Source organism: Coptis chinensis, chromosome 9 (genome assembly GCF_015680905.1).
Source record: "Coptis chinensis isolate HL-2020 chromosome 9, ASM1568090v1, whole genome shotgun sequence".
Taxonomy (NCBI): domain Eukaryota; kingdom Viridiplantae; phylum Streptophyta; class Magnoliopsida; order Ranunculales; family Ranunculaceae; genus Coptis; species Coptis chinensis.
In genome coordinates this window covers 61,409,282-61,419,119 of record NC_141464.1, presented here as the reverse complement: position 1 = coordinate 61,419,119, position 9,838 = coordinate 61,409,282, and the positions used below count along the sequence as shown (strand labels likewise).

Sequence of the window (9,838 nt, the reverse complement as noted above, 5' to 3'; positions counted from 1 at the left end):
AGATTAATCACTTACAGTCAGAGGAAAATCATCGCAAAAGGCAAATACCATGGCAAACATTTTGCTTAAACTGGTTTTGGTTCTCGTTCTTGTTTGCATGGTCGAGGGAAGACTATTTGGTGGTAAGGGCTGCAAGCTAGAGGTTTCCTTTAAATAAATTGTCTTTTATGAGTGAACAACTCCTCTTAATAATAAGTTAACAGATATTGTCTAGTATATAGTGATAAACAACTAAACGAGGCCTAACAATGAGTGAAGTACGTCCGTCATTGGAACACTCATGATTCATACAACTAGAAAACCATGTCTTCATGTGCATTATATAAATACATTTTCATCGATTTGATATTGTCATTGTCTTCCTCACGGAATAATCTGCATTCTTATTGATCTTGTCAGCCGAAACTGTGAAGGCTCAAGCAGCACCAAGTTGCCAAGCGGTGTTTGGAGTACCTGAAAATGAAACATGCTTTGATATCACACAGAAGTTTAGTTTGACCACCGAATTCTTCATTGCTATCAATCCCAATATCAACTGTGACAAACTGTTTGTTGGCCAGTGGATCTGTGTCGCTGGGACTGTCAACTAAGTAGACCAGATCCTAAAATTGAAGCGTCAGATTTCACCCAGTATCATGCATGTTCCAGCAACGTAGGCCGGAAACTAAATAAATGTTACATTTCATTTCACCATGTGATTTGTTGTTAACTTTACTATTTACTTTCAGTTTGTGACTATTAAGTTCAAATCTATCCTAATATATATCGGGTTCGGAATTGCTTCAATGTTTTGAATATATTCTTTATTACAGTTTTTGGGCTGTGCCATGTTAGTATGCGCTTCATTTGGAAGGTCAGCATTTCAATACAGCACAAAGTTGTATTGAAATTGCGGTTTGTAATACTGAACACGGCATGAGATTCAAACCAGTTCATCTGTAGGTGAAATATACTACACCATGATAATTCATAAAAAAAATTTGAAGGGCGGGGTTCTAAGGACATATATTATAAAAACACGGAAACAAATTCAAAATTGTTAGGAAAATTTGTAAGTTTTAGATTAGGCTAATTTTTTATACATATGATCTCCTAACTATTCTAAACATTGTCACAAAAAATTTAAATGAATCAAATTATTTGTATTTAAGTGAATATGTTGAGTGGAGACACAAATTTGGTTTAACGAAGAATTGCAAACATGTTGGAGAAAATCAAATGGTTCAGTTGACAAATTGTTCCACTAAAATCTAATGCTAAAATGGTGAATCAAATTATGAATTTGTTGGGTGTTTTTACGATAAGGCGTTACAGCAGGGATTATGTTAGGTTGGGTATAAATTAAAGAGTTACGAGGAGGTTATCGTAAGAAGATTGGAACTTGGAAGTAACAATAAAATTTACATCAATGTAAAATGAAAATATACATTATTAATAAATATAGTATCTTACATGCTAAGTTCCATCTTGTGTTTAGCTTTTAGTTATTTTGTTTGTTCTTCACCTTTACATCGATCTTAAAAAGGTGGCAATTTTCATCTGAGTACTAATGTTTGTTCCGTTTGTTTTTGTAACTTGTGTATAAAAAATTTTATGAACATATAACACAAATGCATTTAGGCATCTCTTGTACGAAGAAACCTAGAATTGTGTGCCACAATGAATTTTGTCTTTGGAATCGAATCAATGCAGCTTCAAGCATGTAAGACCACAATTTCCCTCAAATCGTTGTTTCATCATAAATGTTGAGATTACAATTTATGCTGTAAAAACAGTATAATCACAACTAATTCTCTAAATGAATAAAAGTAAGAGTATATTTTCGCGATGGTTTTGCAAGTGTATGCATGATTTCTGAAACATGAGAGGAATGATTATTTATAAGTACGAGTCTTGGTCTCTTGGTATCACTATATGGTATCTATATGGTATTACTTTAAGCCTTCAAAAACAACAAAAGGACCAAGTTTCAAAGCTAACAAAACAACTATTTCAGCACCAAAAGCTTCAACTTGAAATCTCATAAATGTTGCTAGAGTCACCGCGTCAGTGTCTGCGTCTGCGTCAGTGTCCGCGTCCGCATCCGTGTTCGTGCAACATAGTTCATAGCTAATGTTCATAATTTGGAGTATCAGTTATTGTTCATATCTGTTTTAATAAGCAGTTGATGAAGAACAACTATATAGTTGATTGAGAAGTTATATATGTGATAAAATATATGAAGAAATGGTCACACACCCCATGCTTTCCAACGACAAATATTCCTTATGGGCTTATTAGCGAGTAAAGTGTGTAGGAAAAGACGACTTTGGATTGTGCGCGCTTTTAAACAGACTTAAAGATTACAAGAACTTGAAGGAGAAAAGACAATGGAATTAGAAAGCCTGAAATGAAGTGCACGTCATGTTCAAGTGAAACGTATCAGGGATGGTTAAAGAAGTTAAATGGACTTGTATACAAAAGGGTATGCCCGTGCCTACGACCCACGACGCGCCTGCGGCGCCACCCCGAAAAATGAACAATCAATGTTCATATATGTTTTGGGTATGGACAATCAATGTTTATGTCTGCTTTGGGTATGAACATTTATTGTTCATATATATTTTGGGTATGAACAATCAATGTTCATATTTGTTATGGATTCATGTTTTATTTTTGTATGAACACGGATTGTTCATACCTTCTTTAGGTATGAACAATCAAAATGTTCATATCTGTTTTGGGTGTGAACATTTATTGTTCATATATGTTTTGTTTATACCTATTGTTCATAGCTAATGTTCATAATTTGGGATATGAACAATTATTGTTCATATCTGTTTTGGGTTCATGTTTTCATAGCCACAATCAATGTTCATAGCTGACGTTCAGCATGGGTAGATATGAACAATCAATGTTCATACCTATTGTGGGTATGAATGAAAATAGAACCTATCAAGTTTCACAGTTCAAACCAAAAACCAACTTCATTCTAGGCATTTTTCACCATAAAATAATAATAATAATAAAAGATTCTAGTGCCTCTTCAAAGGAAACTAAGGCATGTGTGAATATGAATACTAAGGAAGCTTTTCATCACGACAGCAGCAATCCGCTGAAAATTTCCCAGACAAGGTAAATTGCACCATACAAAGTGACTTCTAACATCCAGCAACCAAAACCAAAGGGACATCAGGGATCATCATCATGAGAAATTCAAAATGTGGCTATAAAGAGATTGTAGCATTCGCATGAAATTTCCGTCTCAAGCACATTGGCGTGATAGTTGAAACTTGGAACCGGAGAACACACTATTCCCAAATCGAGTGAAGAATGCAATTAGTAACCTCTTCAACAACCCAACCAAGCCATCCATGCATGAACCTCTAGCTGGTGGACATTAATCACTTATCTTGAGTTGTGGGTAGTCTTGATTATTTTTGTTGATGGAGACTTGAAATGATTTTGGACTGAAGTAATGGAATCATTGGCCTGTGAAAATTTCAGAAGTGTAAATAAGGAGGCAAGTATATGATGGTTCAAGGAATCAAACCAGTAGCTAAGCATGTATCTATCCACAAAAACAATGCCGTACCTCGAACATGGATGAAGACGGTGAATCTGGGAGTGATGGACGAGAAGATGTCATCTCACGATCTAAAGCAGAAAGTGTTAGTTTTCACCCTGGACCTACAATGCCATAAATCAAACAAGTAGCCCAAATTAGAGCTAAACGCAACACTGCCTTTGCTTATTCCACCTGAGTAATGCTACAAACTTCCCAATCATCTGAAGTGACAACTGCCGAACTCAATGCTTTGTCAAGGAACCTGACAAGGCCGGATTAAAAGTTTTTTTAGTATGTTAGTCTATTAGTTTCCATATACTAAGCATTACCGATGTAGTACTAGTAAGTGACATTTTTTTCAAGTGCAAACTATACTAAACTTGAGATCTAATTCGTGCGGCAGCTGGATCTGTGGATCAGTAGTAGCATTCTAATGCATGGGTCGATTATAACACACCAAAAAGACTTCAACTAGAACTCTCAACTTCTCGCCAAATCGAAACATTTTATCTACTTTCTTCATTTTAATATTGAACTTCTCACTTCTAGAATGTGTCTGATGAAATGCGAACTAAATTGAGCCCAAACTATAGTGAAAAAGTGAGAGTTTGGTCTTCTTTCGGGTGCTTAGCAAGGTGATGAGCATTCTTAAAACTAATTGAAATTCAGTGGGATCACATTCTCCACTCTCTACTCCTACTGCCTAGTTCAGTATCGACTATCGACATTACGATTTGGATAGGAGTGTTTAGGACGATCCTCAAATTATACTTCTGTTCAAATGAAACAGTCAAACACACAATACCTATTTTAGATGAGATAATATTTCGCCAGTTATAATGTTGGGACCACATATTCCATTTTGCAACCAACATTTGATTGCAAATCTCGGTTGGATTATTTTACATCATTTACTCCCAAAGTCGAATTTGGAAATTTAACAGATAAAGTGAAAATCATTTAAATTTCTCACCTTGATTCAAATTAAAATAAGAAAGAGATGAATCCTGCCGCTCCAAATCTGTCAAATTGAAATTGCAATCAAAGTTAAAATAATTTCATTTTTATATATATAAAATTTAAAGAGAGAGAGGGGAAGAGAGTTTCGGTGGCTAACCTTGAGTCAGAGAGAGTGAGAGAAGCGAATGAGTTGAAGGTGGAACCGATAAAAGAAAACGTAAATTTATTTGCCGGCAAAATTTTTTTAAAACAAAATGAAAAATTTGCAGTGGCAAAAACTTTGACAATCAAACAGCAGCAAATTGTTACAAATCATGGTAAATGATATTTGCCACAGTATTATCAAACAGGTGCAAATTTAAATTTGCCAATAGTTATTTGCAATTGTCACCTAACAAATTTCCCATTGACAAATGGTGACAAAATTTGCATTTACCACATCCTATCAAACACAGCCTAATAAATTATTTGCCTTATATCCTCCATTCCTCCATGCAAAATTAAAGTTACTTTATTTTCTCCGTTTATTCAATAATCAATACATATTCTCAGTAAGTCAGTAGTACAACTGGACTGATGGACTCATAGCAGCTAAACGCTGCTAAAAGCCGAAATAGTCTGTGAAATACATCTCATAGGGTAAGATGTTTATTTAGAGTAAAAAGCTTATTTCCCAGTAACCAGCTTTTTTATGAATGGAATTCACCTCTGGTGCAGATCCACTGTCCAACAAAGAGCTTGTTGCATTGCAGATTTGGGTTGAGATCACTAAATAACTGAGCTGTCATGTTGAACATCTGGGAGATTGCTAAGCAGGTGTCACCACTTCGGACGCCAAACACGGATTCACATTGTGGTGTTGAGGCTGCCTTCTTTGGAAATCGAACTGATTACCATAATATGAAACACACAAGAATGTCAGTAAGTATGATAAAATCATTTCTCAACATCCAATTCTGACCCAAATTATAAAACAATCTAAAACTTAGACACAAGTTGCTACAGTTGATTTGTTAGAGAACTTATATTGGATGATGCGCTAGCATACTAGCTTTGATTCACACTTTCATCACAATCAGTAGTTAACTATCGTATTGACATCGAAAGTGGTTTGGTTAGGCAGACTTACTTCCGAGGAATGCACCTTCGGCTTTGGAAACTGCAATGAAAAGGGCGATTACCAAGATCAGATTCATAATCATGTTGTTAGAGTTTGCCATCGTATTTCTTCTTCCCTTGGAGATACTTCAACTTCTTCCTACGGACTTATACTTGAAACCTTAAAGTGGAAGGGACATGTACATGAAGAAGTCCTTGTTGTGTAACTTTGTTCAGCAAGAGGGGCCGGCTTCTTTGTATCCTATAATCCGACTAATGTAAAACAAATGTTACAACGTTGGAAGCTATGCAGTTTTAATAGCCGATTAATAGGCGCATAAGCACTATAAGCTACTTGACCGATACGATTAGCATAAAAAATCCCGATCTAAGCAGATCAATTAATAGCCCGATTTATGCCGATTAATAAGGCGATTTAGCACAAATAAGTGTTAAAAAAACGGCGATTAATAGGTCTAAGGGTTTATTGCTTTATGTTTTTCTCAAAACATGGTTTGTATATATAAAGTTATAGAACAAAAGACCTTTTTTTTTTCCCGGTAGAAACATGTCATATCTTATAGCATCAAAGGTATAGTGCTACATTTCAACATATGTTCAGGCAGCAGGCTCTCATCTAGGTTTTTTGATGCCCACTTAGCTAGGTCATGACAAACTTCAACATTTGAGCCTCTGCTAATCCAGTTAAACTTACAAAAGGTGAAAGGCTGACATAAGTCCATAATCATACACCGGATAGAGTCTAATTTCCAGTTTAGAGAGTCTAAGTTACAGGAGTTCTGTAGATTTTGTACAACTTGCCTACAGACTCCTTCAAAAAGGAACAAGGTTTTGTCTGTGGTCCTTGCTAGCTTGGCTGCCACTGCCATTGCCACCATCTCAGCCTCCTCAGCACTACCAGCATCAAATCTACGAGTAGCTACATCCACTAGCTTGCCTTCCCCATCCCAAGCCAAAGCCCCAGCAGTAGCAATTCTTGTATACCTGCAGTAGGCAGCATCAAATCTGATTACCAATGTGTTTTCTTCTATTGTAGGGAATATAGAATTGTAATCCACATGATGACATAATTCAGGTGAGTTAAAAGGATGTGTGTTCACTCCCTGAGCATCAGTAAATGCTTGGTTGTATCTACTCCTCTTAGCATAGGCCCTTCATAATAAACCATCTTTGTTGGATGTTTTACCCTCAAACTTTGCTTTATTCTCCATCTCCCATATCTCTTGTAGGAGAATACATGCAAGCAGACCCTTTTCAGCCATACCAGGGTCTTTGTCCTTTGTCCACTATAGAAACTCTTCCAACCAATCTTTGGTGGTCAGAGCTGCCCTCTCATCCACTCTTGCTCCCAAATCAGAGGCAAACCAAACCACCTTTATCCATTCACATTGGAAAAACAAATGGTTTGGGTCCTCCTGATTAGTCCAGTAGAGGGGACAAACATAGTCTCCCTTGAGGTTGTGCCTGGTCAGTACATCCCCTGTGGGGAGTATGTCCATATACAACTTCCATAAGAACAACTGAGTACTAGTTGGCAGTTTAGTTTTCCAGAGAGTCTTGATGCTCTTGGTGTTAAAAAGGATGTACTCCTTGCCATCCAGAGTTATTCAAGAAAAAATATGCAGACTTCACAGAGAGTCTACCATTCCTAGTTCACCCCTATTTGGTTGAGTCACTTGCCAAAGTAGAGGGTCTTATTACCACTTGTTTGATGAGAGTGGCTATCTCAGATGGGAACAAACTGGCAATCTTATGGTTGTCCCATCCAGAATCATCCATAAGCATCAAGTCCCTCACCTTTAGTCTCTCAAGGTCTGGTCTGTCAGGTAACATCTCTACCAGTTTGATGGGGGCCTCATTGAACAGGATCCAAGGTTGCTTCATGACATTGACCTTGTCCCCTTTGCCAATGCTCCAAACAGCCCCTGGTAGGATATCCTTAACAGTCCTATGGACTCCCTTCCAGAACCAAGAGGCTCAAGGTGGGGGTTCAGTGTTAACATCAAACCAAGACTTCCCATAGGAAGCTAGGAAGATTTTTGCCCATATAGAGGTGTTATCTACAAGAGCTTTCCAGGCCAGCTTTGCTAGCATAGCCCTATTCATGTCCCCAGCTTTTCTCAGCCCTAGGCCTCCCAAGGCCTTAGGTTTGCATATACTATCCCACCCTATGGTGTGGATACTTTTGCTTTCTTCCTGTCCATGCCACCAGAAATTCCTACAAACTTTGTCAATCTTTTGACAAGTAGATCGAGATAGTTTATAAGTGGCCATAGTAAAAAGAGGTGTAGCCTGTGCTACAGCTTGTATGAGGGTTGTCCTCTGCTTGAGAGAGGACTTTTGCCCTCCAACCTTTTATCTTATTGTGCACTTTGTCCACTAGGAGGTCAAAGTCCTCTTTTTTCGTTTGGGAGAGGACTATAGGAACCCCCAAATATTTGTTTTTTCTATCAAAAATCTCATCTTCCAAAATCTTTTTAACATCTTACTATGCATCCTGTGCACATTTTTACTATAGAAGATACTAGACTTATCAAAGTTTATTTTATGTCCAAAAGCTTTGCAGTAGTCCTCAAGGATGTGCTTAAGTTTTCCACTCTTAGCTAGATTAGCTTTAGTGAAAAGGATAAGATCATCAACATACAACAGATGAGTAATATGAGGAACATTCCATTTTGATTTTAATGCCATGTATATCTCCATTACTCTCTGCCTTTGCTATCACCCTTGAGAGAGCTTCTGACACCAGAATAAACAGGTATTGGTAGAGAGGATCTCCCTGTCTCAGGCCTCTATCCAGATTAAACTGCTTAAGGGGAGACCCATTCAGCAGTACCCTATAGGAAACAGTTGTGATGCATTGGGAGATGAAGAGTCTCCACTTATCACTGAACCCCAGCTTTTGAAAGATACTGTCAATGAAGGACCATTCTACTCTGTCATATGCTTTAGCCATATCCATCTTAATGGCCAAAAACCTTTTTTTGGTTTTCATATGATTCATATTATGAAAGTTCTCACTAGCTAAGCCAATATTGTCTCCAATACTTCTTTCTTTAATGAAGGCACCTTGAAAAGGGGAGACAATCTTATTGATATGTGCTTTGAGCCTATTAGCCAAAATCTTTGTTATAATCTTGTAGCAGAAGTTACAGAGGCTAATAGGTCTGAATTTAGCCATATGATCCGGATTAGAGATTTTTGGAATAAGAGCAATAAAAGTCTCATTGAAGCTAGGGTTCATGCTCCCTTGAATAAAAAAATTCTTTACACAATCAATAATAGAGGGACCAATAACATCCCAACACTGTTGATAGAAGCACCCCTGGAACCCATCAGGTCCAGGTGCTTTTAGAGTCCTCATCTTCTTTACCACATTCCAAATATCATCCCCAGTAGGACAGGCAATGAGAATCTCATTCTCTCTGTCCGTTATGCATGGGGAGAACAGAGTTAGAATATCTTCATTGGTATTTGGTTCATCAGAGGTATAGATACCATCAAAGTATTTTTTCACTGCCTGTCCCACTTCCTGCCTTCCTTCCCTCCATATGCTCTCATTGTCTTTAATGGTTTTTCCTCCTTCTATAAACAATGGATAGGTGGAAGAACTTGGTATTCCTGCCACATTCTTTGATCCAGTGTTGGCTAGACTTCTGTTTCCAGAAGTCTTCCTCCTTTTTATACCACTCAAACAAACTAGCTTTCAACTGTTTTGCTTTCTTATGGTTGGTAGGATTGAAGGTTTTTTGAAGAACTCTATCCAGATCCTTTTGGATTCTCTTAATATTGTGAAAGTTATTACCAAAGACTTTTTTATTCCAAGTGGAAAGCCTTTTTTCAATATTTTTTAGCCTGTTTATAACCCTCTAGTCCGGCATATCATGAGTTACCTCATTTCATGCCTTATCAATAACAGGTTTACAAGTGGCATCCTTTAGCCACATACCAAAGAACCTAAAAGGCCTCTCAACATTCTCCACTGTTGGCTTGAGATGGATCATAAGAGCAAGGTGATCTGATGTAGCATTAGCCACATTCCTGACCACCATATTGGGGAACAAATCCATCCAGTCAGCAGTGGCAAAAACACGATCTAGCCTTTCAAGGATGTTATCTTTCACCTTTCTATTGTTATTCCAGGTAAACTTGGGGCCTTTATAGCCCAGGTCAATCAAACTCAAATCATTAATAAGAGAATTAAACTCAAGC

General features: G+C 37.4%; 2 long non-coding RNA genes across 7 annotated transcripts; one reads left to right on the top strand and one right to left on the bottom strand.

Moving 5' to 3' along the window:
• On the top strand, positions 1 to 779 carry LOC147477166 (uncharacterized). Its single transcript, XR_015207891.1, has 2 exons — positions 1 to 122; positions 400 to 779. It is a non-coding gene; the product is annotated as an uncharacterized LOC147477166 (long non-coding RNA).
• A 2,160-nt stretch (positions 780 to 2,939) lies between these two features.
• Positions 2,940 to 5,863, bottom strand: LOC147477165 (uncharacterized). 6 transcript variants are annotated; one of them, XR_015207912.1, is made up of 6 exons: positions 5,637 to 5,860; positions 4,665 to 5,393; positions 4,521 to 4,568; positions 3,740 to 3,809; positions 3,575 to 3,636; positions 3,324 to 3,471 (listed from the first exon to the last, which is right to left on the bottom strand). It is a non-coding gene; the product is annotated as an uncharacterized LOC147477165 (long non-coding RNA). The 6 variants fall into 6 exon arrangements; XR_015207908.1 differs by having other exon boundaries at positions 3,323 to 3,471; positions 3,575 to 3,809; positions 5,637 to 5,862; XR_015207909.1 differs by having other exon boundaries at positions 3,323 to 3,471; positions 4,521 to 5,393; positions 5,637 to 5,861.
• Positions 5,864 to 9,838: the final 3,975 nt, after the last annotated feature.